Genomic DNA, 15,335 nt, shown 5'->3' on the forward strand with positions numbered 1-15,335 from the left:
TAACCTTGAACTTCTGACCCTCCTACCCCTCCTTCCCCAGGGCTGTGATTACAAGCCTGTCCCATCCTGCCCATGAGGATCTTCTTGATCAAGTCTTCTCATCCACTCTGGAGTTGATTAAAAACTCTCTTGCCCTCTACTTCCTTTTCTTCCACTCTGAACCTCTTCCTTAGCCTCATACCAAGAGGCTGACTCCACATGCCTCGTGCTCACTGGCCCTACCTCCGAGGACACTGTGTCTGCCCTGCAGAAGAGATCTGCACTGTCCTCCTGAGGCCTGCCCATTTGTTCCAGACCAGAGACACCCTCCCTCCCAATTCTGCATTCCTCCCTCTTCTCAGCACCTTTCTTGGTCCAGGCCCCAAACAAACAGTCCCATTCTGTTCTGCTTATATTAGTCCTTTAAGCCTCACACACCTGGGAAAGTTGCTCTGCCTCAACTCCTCAGAGCAGGAGCACTTTCCCAGGATCCCACTGTAGCCCGGAGGGCTCCAAACCTCTGAGCCCCTTCCTTCCTTCCTCTGGGGTTCGGAATGGCACCCAACTACCACCTACCCTCACTTGTAACACTATGCAGCCATTAAAAAGGGTGATTACACATACAAGGATGACTAATAGCAACACCACAAGAGGCTTCTACGATGTTGAGAGAAAAGCAAGACATAAAAACTGTAAATACAGTATGAGAAAACGACGCCAATATCCCTGAGCACAGAAAAAAAAAAAAAAAAAAAAAAAAAAAAAAAAAAGACTGCAAGGACATACACCCAAATCCCACCGTGGGTTCAGTTTGAGTCTCTGTAACACTGGGACTTCGTCCCTAGTTTTCTCCTTTTAACAAATGGTCACTCAGTGCACTCTTCTTTCTAAGGACAGCGTTATATAAAACAGTAATAATGCATTTGTGAACTATTTAAGACTGCCTCCTCCTTCTGGTTCAACTTCCCGAGCCTCAAATCCCGCCTAGGCCTATGTTTTCAAGTCCAGGTAATTATGTCTAAGAGACAAGGAAGGAGTTTGGGAGCACGATCTCTCCAGCCACCTGCACCCAGCTCTTTCCCTGCTTGCTTTGCCATCCGGGCCTCTGAGCTTCCCCGGTGGGGCTTACCTGATGCAGGGAGATCTGCCTCCTTGGTCCAAAGACGTGCACACCTGTCACTCCAGGTGAGGACTCCTCAGCGAGCTGGGAGCCCGGGAGGAGTGAGTCGGAGAAGGCGGGGCGTGACGTCACCTCAAAGCCACGCCCCTGACTTCCCGGTCCCGCCCCGGCTTCCCAGCCCTGGGGGGGTTCATGGTTCTCATGCTTGTTGGGTGAGGTGCTGGACACTTCTGTCGACACTCACACCCTGCCCCTGCGTGCCTGGGCTCCTGGCCATCTGCCCTGCCTCCTTCCCTCCACCCACTCCGCTGTTAATATAGAGCCGTCAGACTCCAGGTTGAAGCTAGCTGGGAGTCAGGAGGAGCAAAAATCTAATTCGCCAAAATGTTTTCTTCTTATTGTACCAGTTCCCTGTCCCGCCCACCCACTCTCCCTCACCCAGCATACCCGGCTAACAGATCCAGGATTATGGAACCCTGTGGATTAGGTAAAGCTCTCCTAGTTGAGATCGCTCCTTTCTCTGGAAAGGTGTGAGCTACCCTCAAAGCTTTAAAACATATGTTTGCCTTGGACCAGCAAGTCTATTTTGGAAACCTGTTCTAACAAATTCATCTGGAATACACATGTATTGTAGGGTTCTGCTCAAGCTCGCGGGGTCAGTCCTTGGAGACCCTGAGGGAGGGAGTGAGAATGAGGAGACAGGAGACGGGAGAGATGGAGACAAGACAGTGTTCTGATCAAGCCTTGTTTATTGAATATAACCACACGGTTTAAGTAATGGAGAAATGAGGAAATGGGCCAAAGGGAGGATGTGAGGGAGGCAGAATGCAGGTGTTCTGCTATAAGTTGCTATACGATAAGCCTGCAGACTCTTTCAGGGTCAGGCTGCATCTTGTTTAGCAAGAGAACAGTCATAGGAGAATGGAAAATTACCAGTATGTTAGTATCTAAGAGAGTAGTAGGAAATATGGCTGTTAAGATGCTAACTTTGCTCTGGGGTTCCCCACAGGGTCCTATATACTGGTGAAAACTGGAACTAATCTAAATGACCAACAAAGTGGGGGATTGCCAAACAGTACAAATGCACAGTGGAGTATTATGCAAGCATCAAAGGGTATGTTTACAAACAGTTTACAATGATATGAGGAAATGTTATAATATTAAGAGAATTAAAAGCAGGATGTGGATACAGTCACAGTCAAAAACAAAACACAATTTGTGCACTGGGAAGTAAACGCTCACTATGAGCCTTGTTGAGCCTTTCCTTCTAACATCTACTGGGCTTATTTCACAGAGTGGTGCTAAGGGCTTTGTAAATTTGAGTCAAGCCATCTTCCAGCCTTCACTTCCTGTAAAGTTCCCATTAGCTGGATATACCTCTTAACCAACAGCCTTTGTACAGCCCAAGGGAGAAATTGTTAACACTTCTATGTTAGGAGGAGGAAATAAAGGTGTGAGAGGCCTCTTCTCTAATCATGTGATTAGAAGGGTCAGAGAAGGGCTACTCTGTCCCAAGGCCAACAAGGTCTCTTATTGACTTCTGGGAAATCCCCAGGCCAGAAGGGCTACCAGCTTCAGTTTGGGTTAAAGGAATTGGGAGGTGGTCCATGATTCAGGGACAATCCCCTGCAGGGACAGTCCTAGCTTGCCTTTCTCCAGAGAGGGGCACAGGCTCCTGGGGGCAGGTGTGGGCTGAAGTTGCAATAGAGAACTCTATTAATAGCTCTCATAGGCTTTCTGACTAAGTGTGTTGGCTAAGTTCAACACTTGGAAGGCTGAGGCAGGAGGACTGAGTTTGGGGGTCATCCTATCTCAAAAAAAAAAAAAAAAAAAAAAAAAAGTGAAGAAAGGAAATAGGCTTCAGTGAATATCTCAGACAAAAAACTACTTTGTAAGACCAGAACACCAAGCAGCATGTCCCATTATTTCGTAGTCTACGTTCAAGTTCCCTAATCTATCTCTTCAGTGTACACACACACACACCATACACAGCCCATACACACCACACACACACCATACACACCATACACACCACACATACACCATACACATACCATACCACAACACCACACACACATCATACACACCACACATACACCATATACATCACATACACCACACACACCACACACACACCACACACATACCACACTACTGCCACAAAGTGCCCCTTTGGAGCTGGAGAGATGGCTCAGCAGTTTAAAAGCATTGGCTGCTCTTGCAGAGGACCCAGGTTCAATTCCCAGTATCACATGAAGGCTCACAACTATTGTAACTCCAGTCCCAGGGAATCTGATACTCTCTTCTGACCTTCTTGGGCACTGCATGCATGTGTGCAGACATAAACAACTAAATAAAATAATTTTAATAAATTTAAAATTAGAAAATAAATAAACAACCTCCCTTCCTCCCTGACTCCCTCGCCTGTACTCTTCTGTAGGAAGCCACCATGTTTTGCCAGAGATGACTTAATGAAATGTACAGAAAGGCTGAGTATCACCCCAAGCTTACCCCACAGCTCTCCCCACCTCACCCTACGTAATATGGTCACCAGCTGCAGTCTGCATTTTTCTTATTTTTCTTCTGACCAGCTACTGGCTACTATTCTTAGTTCTATCAATATCACACTGGTGACTTGTTTTTCTTATTTTTCTCCCCTAGGGATTCTTTACATATTAAAGAAAACATGATTTGTCCCCATTTTATTCTTCTGGACCCCTGCAGAGATTTTGACAATGGATGCTTCCAACTGGAGTTGTGAGGTTCGTGGGGATCAGTGACCCAGGGATCTGGGCTTCAGCTTGGGGGTCACAGAGCTACTGCTGAGGTTCTGGCCTGGGACCTTTCCTCTCTCTAGGATAGATCTCCCAGGTTGGCTGATTCCAGTGTTTCTTGTTTTATCTGTCACGGCCTCCTGAGCACTGGTGTTACCTGCACGTGTTTGTATGATGCCCATCACTTTTCAGGACAGGACTGGCACCTGGGAGCACCACACTTTGCCCTCATCCTCTGACACCTGTCCAGGGCCATGTGAACGCCTCACTCTGTAACAATGTCCTCCTATCCCAAGCATGCCCCAGGCCTGTGTCTCCTGCTTCCTCCTGACCAAGGGCAGACACTTGTGTTAAGTTATCCTTGGCCACAGCTCAAATCACACCTCAGGGCTTACTCAGGTGGCAGACCAATTCCTCTGCCTTTACTCCATCTTGGCAAACTCCTATGCACACTTTGAAGCCCCACTGTGGTGCTTCTTCCTCTGGGAAGACTTCTGTGATTGCTATCTTCTCTCTTTGATCTCTGATGGCCCCTCCATGTACTTACCAAAGCAGGGGTTGAGCCAAACAGAATCTCCTGACACAAATTACCAAATGATTCATCAAAGGCAGGCAGGTCCCCTGGTGTTCTGAGCCTCCATTTCCTTGTTTTAAGAGTACTATCGTGCTGTAAAACCAGCCACAAGTGCTGTGAGAGATTCAAGGAGTGAGTTTGTGTCAGGCACTGAGCACAGTCTCACTGCAAGAGCCCAGCAATGTCTCCCTGGTGGGAACTGGTTTAAAGAATAAAGATTATGGACCAGTGAGATGGCTCAGCAGGCAAAGATACCTCACTGCTAAGCCTGATGACCTGAATTTGATACCCAGACCCACAGAATGGAAGAAGAGAGATTCAGACTGAAGAAACATGGCCAAGCCAGCTAACCCACTGGGGTAGTGTAGGAGTCCACCAGAGCCAGGAACACAAGCTGGCTGATGGCTCCTATCAAGCCCCAGACAAAGGTAGGAAGAGCAGAAGTTCAGTATAGATTTTCTAGTCATTTGCCCAAAGTAGGCCATTGTTTCCCTAATTCACACTGCATTTTTGAAGGGCTAAACAGACTGGTGTTACAGGGCTGGAATGGCTGGCCCTAGCTTACCAGTCATTTGGAGTTTACACCAGATGAAGCTAGTATAGTCTGGCTTTCTGAATAGGTCAAGATTTACCAGGAAATGTAATTAACTGTTTTTTGTTTTGGTTTAGTTTGACTTTTTTTTTTTTTTTTTTTTTTTTTTTTTTTGAGCTTTGGAGTCTGTCTTAGAACTCACTCTATAGATCAGACTGGTCTCGAACTCACATAGACTTGCCTGTCTCTGAGTGATGAGATTAAAGGTGTGTGCCACCACTGCCCAGCTTGGTTTTGTTTTTTGTTTTTTTTTTGTTTGTTTGTTTGTTTGTTTTGTTTTGTTTTTAATTGTTTGAAATTACATTTTTTAATTTATTTTATATAACCAAGTCCATTTAAATGAATTGTTTTTTGTTTTTGTTTTAAATGAAATCAGGATGGCTTTTCTGAGTGATTTGCAGCTTCTCCTTTCAAGATCTGGATTATTTCCCCCTCTCTGGAACCTTTCTAGATTTTTCCAAGCTGGCCTAGAATTCTGTGTACAGCAGGCTGACCTGTGTCATAAACAAGGAATGATCTCAGTGTTTCACAAAGGAACACACAAAACAAAAGCTCTCCACAAGGCAATTCTTTCTGCAAAATATGGGTTCCAGAGCTCATATGGGGCTAACAACACACAAGGACCAACATGGCTTCTGCCTTTTTCCCCTGACTCAATCTCCTTCCATTGGTAGGAGCTTGCAATCTGAGATGACTGGTTAACTCATGTGAGAAGGTTCCAAAAATGTGAATCTTTTCTGGGTTAATACCTTCAATAGAGAAGACAAAACAAAACTCCTTACACTACGAACTCATGGCTTCAAACTCATACAACTGCCTGCCTCTGCCTCCTGAGTGCTGGTGCCAAAGGTCTGCACCACCAGGCCTGGTCAACTGGCAGTTTTGACTCCATTTTTGGGGGAGAAGGATGTCAGCAATCCCTGGGTGGACCCAGAAACAGTATCATCCATCTAACACACACTGAGAAATGACTTGGGAGCAGAGAGGGGACTCTCCCTACAAGTTTATCTGGAAGAATTGAGACTGGGGGGGGCATCACATAGCTGGGCTTTTGACCTTGGATATGGCCTGGTCCTTTTGCAAGATGTTTTCTGGCAATCCCAAAGCAAGACTGTGAACCTCCTCACAGTGGGGCTTCAGCCTCATCCCTCCACTCCTCAGTGCTCCTGCCCTTGGTTACTTCTTGCCTGGAGAGGTGGAGGGAAGCACAGGCTGCAGGGCAGGCTGGGAGTAAGCCCTGACCTCCCTCCCCATGAGGCTTCGCCTTAGTTCTCCCACCTGGAGGGCCTCTCAGAGGCAACTGGCGGGGAGCCCTCTTCTCCCTCCCACCTGAGAAAGGTGGGGGCAGCGTCTGAGAGTCTGAGGTCCATGAAGCCTGTCCTATCCAGAGATCATCAGCCTGAGCATCCGCAGGTGGACGCTGTCTACAAAGATGAAGTTCTTTGAACTTCTTAAGGATGATGGGACAGTGACGAAGACATTGATGTCATAGCTCTGGCCTCACCCTAACATTCCAGCAGCTGGGGCAGGCTCAATAAGTGCTGAGTGAGTGAGTGCCCAGCCTACTGCTGCAGGGATGATGACCTTGGCCCTGTCCCCTGGTATGCCCCACCCACAGGCTCTGAATCAGGGCGACATCAGCTGACAAAGCACATCCTATGGGAATGACTGCTCAGTAGACCACATTTTCTAGAAGGTTGTAACCAAAGCCCAGAGAAGGGGAGATATTTACCTAACGTCACACAGTATATGTGGGACAGGGCCGGAGCAGAGGATGCTGGACTCTCCCGATCCTGGCTGTACATTTAATAAATGCACTTGTGTCCATATGGGCAGCTCTTAGAAAAAAGCAAGGTCATCCTTGAAGGCTGGAGGTCACTCCAAGAGTAGAGAGGGTCTGGAGGTGGGGATAAGACAGACTTCAGGGTGTAGACTGTAGCAGGGGATCCTGGGGAGACCCACTCCCCCTTCTTCTTCTTTGAAACAGGGCTTCTCTGTGTAGCCTTGGCTGTCCTAAAACTCACTCAGTAGACCAGGCTGGCCTGGATCTCACAGAGATCCTCCTGCCTTCACCTCCTAAGTGAGGTGTTCACTACAGGGGTTCACTACCACTACCCCAATGGACCTCTTCTTGAGGCAGGTGCAGGTGCAGGTGCCCATAGTTTAGGGCCTGGCAACCCCATCCCAGAGGCACCCACAGCAGCTGTGTGGGGAGACAGCTGGAACAACCCCCCACTTCCTGTGTCCTATGGTGTAGGGGTGTTGCCAGTCTGTAAGGGCTTATCCAGTGTCAGAATGGAGGCTCTGGGGGCTGGGCCAGGGGGCTGGGCAGGGTGTAGGCGTGCTGACTGTGCTCTGCTGTCTCACCGGCCACACTCCCTCATCTCATCATATTTGGTGTCCACATGCCTTGTCATTGCCTTTTGGAGACAATCCATCTCCAACTTCCACAGTTTTAGGGAACTGTCGCATGCATGTATGTATGTATGTATGTATGTATGTATGCATGCATGCATGCATGTATGTATGTATGTATGTATTTTCCACAGCATCTCACTGTGTATAGCAGTGGCTGATCTGGAACTCTATGTAGACCAATAATTGGGGTTAGCCTGGAACTCACAGAGATCTACCCAATTCTGTCTGCCAGTGCTGAAGACATGCTAACATGTGCTACCCCATACAGCTCAACTTTTTTTTTTTTTTTAAGATAGGGTCTCATACAGCCCAAGTTGGCCTTGAACTCCTGCTTCCACCTCCTAAGCACTGAGTTTATAAGTGTATGCCACCACAGACAGCTTTATGTTTACTCCTTTTTAGTTTTTTACATGAAAGTAACTATTAAAATAGTGGTGACATGGATACCACATGAGGCTTGCTAGTTCTAAGGTCTAATGATGTCATACGTATTCACACTGCTCTGTGAACATCACCACCATCTGTCTCCGGAATTTTCCATCACCTTAAACCAAAACTGCACCCTTAAAACAATGGCTCCTCAGCCTCTCCTGACCCCCCAAATCTCTGTCTTCATGAATTTCTCTACTTTAGCTCGCTCACACAAATGTACCTAGACACAAATCTTCCCCTTTCTTTTTTGTGGGGAAGGGGCTGTGTTTGGGTTCCAATCCAGGACCTTGTATGTGCTAAGCAAGTACTGTGCTACTAAGCCCTACAACCAGCTCTAACCTGTTCATCCCTTAAACTCTGGGACAGGTGCCTCCTCTGAGAATAAGACCAGGTATTGAAACAAAAGCTTTAGACCTCCTTGGCTTCCAGACCTCAGCTCTTCACCAGCCTTGTTGACTCTCTGCTCACAGTGGGAAATTCTTCCCATTTCTTTGAAATCCATAATAGTGATGACGGTGATAATGATGGTGGTGGTGGTGGTGGTATTGATGCTGCTACTGTTTATGACAATGAGCAGGAGGAATTTCAAGCTCTCACTGACACTCTCTCTGGGTCTGACATCCTACTGGCCAGAGCTGCTTCCAGAGGCCAGCATCGTGTCTTTCTCGTCCTCTGACAAGACTGAATCTTGCTAAGTTGGGTGTGTGGTGGTGGGAGAGGAAGTTCCCAGCTCTCACTTTAAAGTCCCCCTGTTCATCTCCACCCCTGCCCCACCCCAGACCCCTGGTTGTCCCTGCCTCTCTTTCTTTCTCTTCTTAACTTGGGGGTCCTGTAATCCTGGGGTGTTCCCAGCCTTCCCCACTGCTGGCCCTGTATCCCTGTGGCTGAAGGGTCTTCACAGGCTTGGCTTGGTCACACAGTAGAGGAAGTTGCCCACAGTCTGCCCTGAAGCCCCAGCTACCCCAGGTCTGTAACCACTTGGGGAGGGCAAGGGAAACTGAGGCATGGAACAGTATGTCCTCTAGGTCACCTTTGCTGAACTCACTCTCCTCCACATCCTCTGGGCTCAGGGATCACACAAGGAAGCAACTTGTAGGGCCCAGCACAAGGTGGTACCCTAAGCTAAGAAGAGGCAAGCTCTGTCAGCCATCTTTCCAGGAGGTGGCTGAGCCTCTACTATAGATAGGACACAAGATGGCCACTTTCCTCAGTGGGTAGAGCTGAAGTACCCAGAGAGGCAAGTCCTTCAGGTCAGGGCTCTGTGAATATCTCTCTTGCTTTTTCTGTGTCAAATGTGATGGTGGCAGCTCAGTGTAGACAGGCCCAGGGATGGGGAGGGTCCAATTCTGCCTGTCTTTCTCTGAACCTCAGGGACTTCCTCTTGCCTCTGCGGGGTGCTGTGCTGTGGTTCCGGGATGGTTGGTTCGCAGGGGCTATGCAGCTGCGTTCTAGCTTTGCCCTTCCTCCTAAGAAGGCAGTACGAGATGCTGGAAGGGAAGAGCAATGGTGAGGGATGGTGGTGAAGAATCCAGAGCTCCGGAGCATGGAGTTTGGAGAGTGGCCTGACAATCGACAAAGACCAGTACAAGGTGCTGCTGAGGCCTCAGACCTCTGTGGGGCAGCTCAGCACTGACTGGCCTCATGCTAGGGGTTAAGAGGTGGCGACCCTGTCCCTGTCAGAACTCATTTTTGGGTTTCCCTTGAGTCCAGACCTGAGCCTGTGATGGTAAGGCCCCCAGGAACTGGGATCCAGTTCCACCCAGTTCTTTCTCTCCCTCTGGACATGCCAGGCTTTTGTGAGACAATGATGGATTCCTACTTTGTGAACAGAGGGACACCAGTCCAAATCCTCAGGGGTTGAAAGTTCTAAAATAACGTTCCACGCTGCATAGTTAATTTGGTACATACGTGGGGAAACTGAGGCACTTGGAATGAGATCACCCCAAGATCTTAGCGCCAAGATGTTCATTGGCCCCCTCCTCTGTGTCCCTTTATGGCCCAGCCCATGCTGGAGCACTCAGCCTGTGCTCGGCTGCTGCCCCCGCGTGGTCACTTTGGGCAGTACAGGCAGGGCGCGATGCCTGAGTGCACAAGTTCATTTGGGCAGGTGTATTCTGAGCCGTTATAGGAAGGAGAAGCATTCATTGTCCCCCCCCCCCCCTTTTTTTTTAGGAAAGAAAAGCCCCAGCTCTGCCGGACGGAAAGGCAACCTGCTCCTCCATAATCTTTGCATTTGTGCAAAGAGGCCTCTTGATATGTCAGCCAGAGATAAGCAGAAGAGCCTTCACCCGTTGTGGAGATATAATTTCCCCCTACTCCCCTCCAGCCCCCCTTTTACAGTTGGTATGCTTGGAACTGGAACAGCCAATGAACAAGACACCGAAGGTTCTTGCTGGGAGAAGCTGCGGCACTTTGGGGATGAGGGGTGAGAGGTACAGCAGCTCTCGGGCTCTGCACTCCTCGTAGTCCCCCAATCCTGGCCATGCTCTGCTGATGTGAGAACTAGGGCAGAGCAAGCCAGGCCAGGCCACCAGTGACGGAACAGGGAGCTCGCTCCACCATCCCAACATTGTGGCATTGCTGCGGGGGTGGGGGGCTGGGTTCTAATGCAGGAGCCCAAGGAGAGGCCAGGGCAGATTCATAGCACATACAAAGACAACTCTTTTGGTCTTCTTGGAATTGTCTTGCCTCTTGGAGGTTCAGTTCTAAAATGATAGGAAATACCTCTCTTAGCCAGGCGGCGGTGATGGTACATGCCTTTAATCTCAGCACTGGAGAGGCAGAGGCAGGTGGATTGCTAAATTCAAGGCCAGCCTGGTCTACAGAGTGAGTTCCAGGACGTCCGGGGTTACAAAGACAAACCCTGTCTCAAAAATAAACAAACCAACAAAAGGCTTCTCTCTAGAGAGACTGGAAGGGTTATATCTAAGTTTGTGTTATGCTGAGACCTAGCATGTTTGTGCATGCCAGGCAATGCTGAGCCACATTCCCAATCCTAGGGTTGGTAGAATTAGATTTTTTTTTTTTGGTCTGTTTTTGTTTTTTTGAGGCAGGGTTTTCTGTGTAACAGTCCTGGCTGTCCTGGAATTCACTCTGTAGACCAGGCTGACCTCAAATTCATAGAGATCCGCCTGCCTCTGCTTCCAGAGGGCTGGGATTACAAGTGTTCACCACCACCACTTGGATAGACTCTTTTTTAGAGGCAGCTTTTTAAAATTTACTTATTTATGTACTTATTTTTGTTTATTTTAGAAAGGGTCTCTCTGTATATAGTCATGGCTGTCCTGGAATTCACTATGGTAGACCAGGCTGACTTAGAACTCACAGTGATTTGCTTGCCTCTGACACCAGGACTAAAGGTGTGCACCACCACTGCCCAGATAAAGAGCTCACATCTTGAACCGAAAGAACAAGGCAGAGAGCAAATTGGAAATGACACCTGTCTTTAAACTCTCAAAGCCAGAGAGTGACATACATGGCCACAGGTCCTAAACCTCCACCAACAGCACCACCAACTGGTGCTGGAAATGCTGGAAACTATAGGGTACATCTCATTCAAACAATCACACCACCTGAGATGGACTGAGAGTCCTGCTGAACCCAGGCACCTGGGTAATAACCATTAAAGGCACTGTCTGTGCAAACACTTGTCTTCCCCTTGACCAGGACCCCCTGGGAACAGAACTTCAGCTTTCCCTTATGCTCAGCAAAGTGTGGCATTGAACAAACCCCTGGGGAATTTGGAGTGCATGGTCAAAGACACAAAACAGTAACAGTTTGATTTCAGAGTAACCTAGAGGCATCAAGCTAAGACTCTCAAGAAACTGTATTTGAAAGACCTGAGGCTGGATTATGTGGGAGCCTGCAGAGAAGCTTCCAGAAGGACACACCTTCTGGAACTGGTACTGGTTGTTGCCTCTGGGGACAGGGGAGGAGAATGCAGAGGAGGAAGGCTTACTTTTCTGTTTGAATGTTTATATTATATATTGTAATGTGCGTAGATCCTAATGTGTTATAATTATAATGAATTTCCATGTGCATGTTTAATAAATAGATGCAGAGACAAACACTCACCTGGTAAGCTCCCTAAACATGGGCTGCAGCCCCAGCAGATCTGGGGGTGGCAAGCAACCAGGAGGAGTTCTCCAGGTGATGCTGTCACAGGTGGCCCTGGACTACAAATTGAGGAACAAAATCACCAGCTGGATCCTCTTTCTGCTGGCCACTCAGCCAGGCTCGTTTGCATACTTTTGCATATATTTGCATGACTTCCCTAGTTCCAAATAAAGCCTGTGCTCGACTTTATACTTGCTTCTGCCATCCTAAGGAACACTTTCATCCTCTTTCTCTTCCCCATGACCTGACTGAACTGGACACACCCTCTATCTCAGCCAAATATGTCATCTCCATTCCATGTTCTCCTGAGGCCCAGCAGAGCTGTCACCTCTTCTAAAGCCTCCCCTAGCCCCAGCCGGCCAAGTGCCTTCAACCTTCCTCTGAGCTGCCAGAACACTCATTCCACCTTTCTGTGCTTGCACACCTCATCCACCTAGGCTGCCAGGGACCAATGAGACCAGACCCCATTAGACTCATCTTGAAGATTCAGAGACTGGGCTTGGTGAAGTCACCTGACCCATCTCCAGGAAGGGGGCTACTCTGACCCCAGCTCTGCACTCTTTTTTTATTCACTTACTTATTTTTGAGGGGGGCATGCATGTGTCACAGTGCATGGTAGTGGGGGTCCAAAGTCAGAAGACTTCAGGGGTCAGGTTCTTTGCTTTCACCATGTAGGACCCGGGTGTCAGGCTAGGTGGGACATGCTTTTACCCTCTGAGCCTTCTTTTTTCCCCTCTCTTAGTTTTTTGAGGTTTCTCTATCTTGGAACTCACTCTGTAGACCAGGCTGGTCTTGAACTCACAGATATCTGCCTGCCTCTGCCTCCCCCAAGTGCTGGGTTTAAAGATGTGTGCCACCCAGCCATCTTTTTTTTAAATTATTATTTTATTTGTGTGTGGGGTATGCAGTGTGTGTGCGCTCATGCACATGTGTTAATGCATATTGTATGTGTGAGCATATGAAAATCAACACCACTTCTTTCCCCTCAATTGCTCTCCTGATTTATTTTGATGTTGTTGTTGAGACAGGGTTTCTCACTTAGTCCAAGCTTCAGGGATCTAACTGCTTCCATTGTATGCCCAGTCTTGGGGTTACAGGTTCCCCCAGGTTTTATAAATGTTCTAGGATCTGGATGCGGTCCTTTGCTTGTCTGACAGGGACTTTTCTGTGGGGCCACCTCCCAGTGCCCCACTTCATACTCTTTTAGTTTGTGTGCTTGTTTGGGAGTGCTGGGGATCGAACCGAAGGCCTTGTGCAGGCGAGGCAAGCTCTCTAGCACTGAGCTGCATTCCCAGCCCTGAGTCAATGTCATTTGGATTTGTTTTGCTCTACTTGATTTAATTAGGTCTAAAATTATCAAGTCATCCACACTTAAGTAAAAATATTTCAACCCTGAAATAGCTGGGGGTAGAAATAGACTCCCCTTTCTTCCCTGTTTCTCCCCAGCCACACTCTCTAGGATGAAACACTGTATAGTCTTGAGTCTCTGGCCACACCTCATTTGCACTTGTATATAGATGTAATGTAATAGTGTCTTATTAGAAGATACACATATGAAAAAGTACATAAAAACAGCACAGGAGCTGGAGAGACTGCTCAGCACTTATGAGCACATGTCTCTTTCAGAGGACCCAGGTTCAGTCCCCAGCACCCCAGGCAGGCGGCTCACAACCACCTGGAACTGCAGCCTCAGGGATCTGATACCCTCTTCTGGCCTATGTGGGTACTGTACTCATGTGCACATTACCCACTTCCATACCCAAATAATACAATAAAAAAATTTAAGCTAAGTGGTGGCAGCAGTGGCACATGCCTTTAATCTTAGTACTTAGGAGGCAGAGGCAGGTGGACCTCTGTGAGTTAGTTCGAGACCAGCCCGGTCTACAGAGCCAGTACCAGAACAGCCAAGACACAGAGAAACCCTATCTCAGAAAACCAAACCAAACAAACAAAAAATTAAAAGAAAAAGGAAAAACACTAAAGATACTAACCTATGTTCTCATAGCTCCTGAAAATCACAATGTGGGACTGCATCCGAGCCTTTCTACATATGTGCAACCCCTCCTCCCTTATCTTTTCCTTACAGATGGACTACATAATATATTTCCCTAAATAATGAATTTGAGATGAGAACTGCTAAATTATCCTCTGTGCAACATGTTCGACTCTATTAGGCGAGACTGAGCTATATTCCAAGGAGGGTGAAACAGCTTACACTCCCTCCCGATTGGATGAGCATCCCCCAGCTCTACACCCTCATTGGATGAGCATCCCCCAGCTCTACATCCTCACCAAATCTGGCACTCCTCAACTTCACAATTTCTGCCAAACTAGTGGGAGTAAGATTCCAACTCATTGTGGCTCTGATTTGCATTTTCCTCATTACTAATGATATTGAGTTTCTGGTTTGTTGATATCTTCAATATCCTTAGTGATTTTTCTCTTATTTTTCATCTGTCAGTCACTGAAAAGATATAATGAAAAGCTGTAATTATGTTGTTCATGTTTTGTCATATATATAAATTTAAAAACAGATTTTATTTTTAATGATGTGTGTGCAGTTCCCTTAAAGGCCAAAAGAGGGTGTGAGATCCCCCGGAACTGGAGTTAAAGGCATCTGTGAGCCATCCACTGAGTGCTGGAAACTGAACTCTAGTACACTATAAACAGTCCTCACTCTTAAGCCCTAAGCCATGTCCTCAAACCCATGCTTTATGCATTTTAAACAAGTGTTAGGAAGTGTGTAAGAGTTTAGAATTGTTACACTTTCCTGGAGTTATCTTCCTTCATCTGTTCTAAAAATGCCTTTGTCTTGACATCATGGTAATGACAATACTTTTGATCTTTTTCCCCACAAAGGAGGGTAATTCATTGCCGCCCCCTCTTCTTGTCTAAGCCAAAATCACTTCCAAGTTGCCAGTTGGCCTTAGTAAGAGGTGACTCAATTTCTTATTTAAAAATATTTTTTATCACAGAAAATTTCAAGCATATACAAAGATACAGAATAGTATCCAAGGAGCTCATGGGTAACTCAGCGGCTGGGATCCAACACCCCTAGCTCCCATACTCATGTAAATCTCATGTCATGTATACCAGCTCTAAATATTCAAGAGTTTGCCTCAAGAAATATATATATATATATATATATATGTATGTATGTATGTATGTATGTATGTTTTGTTTTTTTTTTTTTAAAGACAGGGTCACACTACTAGCCCTGGCTGGCCTGGAAATCACTCTATATACCAGGCTGACTTTGAGCTCACAGAAATCTGTCTACCTCTGCCTCCTGGGGGTGCTAGGATTAAAGGTGTGAGCCACTATGCCCAG

The 15,335-nt window shown here is 47.2% G+C and overlaps 1 protein-coding gene across 1 annotated transcript in view; it reads right to left on the bottom strand.

Annotated features, from left to right (window-relative positions):
• The window catches only part of Csnk1e (casein kinase 1 epsilon), a 35,526-nt gene extending 34,398 nt beyond the window's left edge, over nucleotides 1–1,128 (bottom strand). Inside the window, exon 1 of the mRNA XM_051189379.1 lies at nucleotides 1,109–1,128. The gene's annotated coding sequence lies outside the window, so the exon portion shown is untranslated. The remainder of the gene's footprint in view (nucleotides 1–1,108) is intronic.
• Nucleotides 1,129–15,335: the final 14,207 nt, after the last annotated feature.

Source organism: Phodopus roborovskii, unplaced genomic scaffold (genome assembly GCF_943737965.1).
Source record: "Phodopus roborovskii unplaced genomic scaffold, PHOROB, whole genome shotgun sequence".
Taxonomy (NCBI): Eukaryota; Metazoa; Chordata; class Mammalia; order Rodentia; family Cricetidae; genus Phodopus; species Phodopus roborovskii.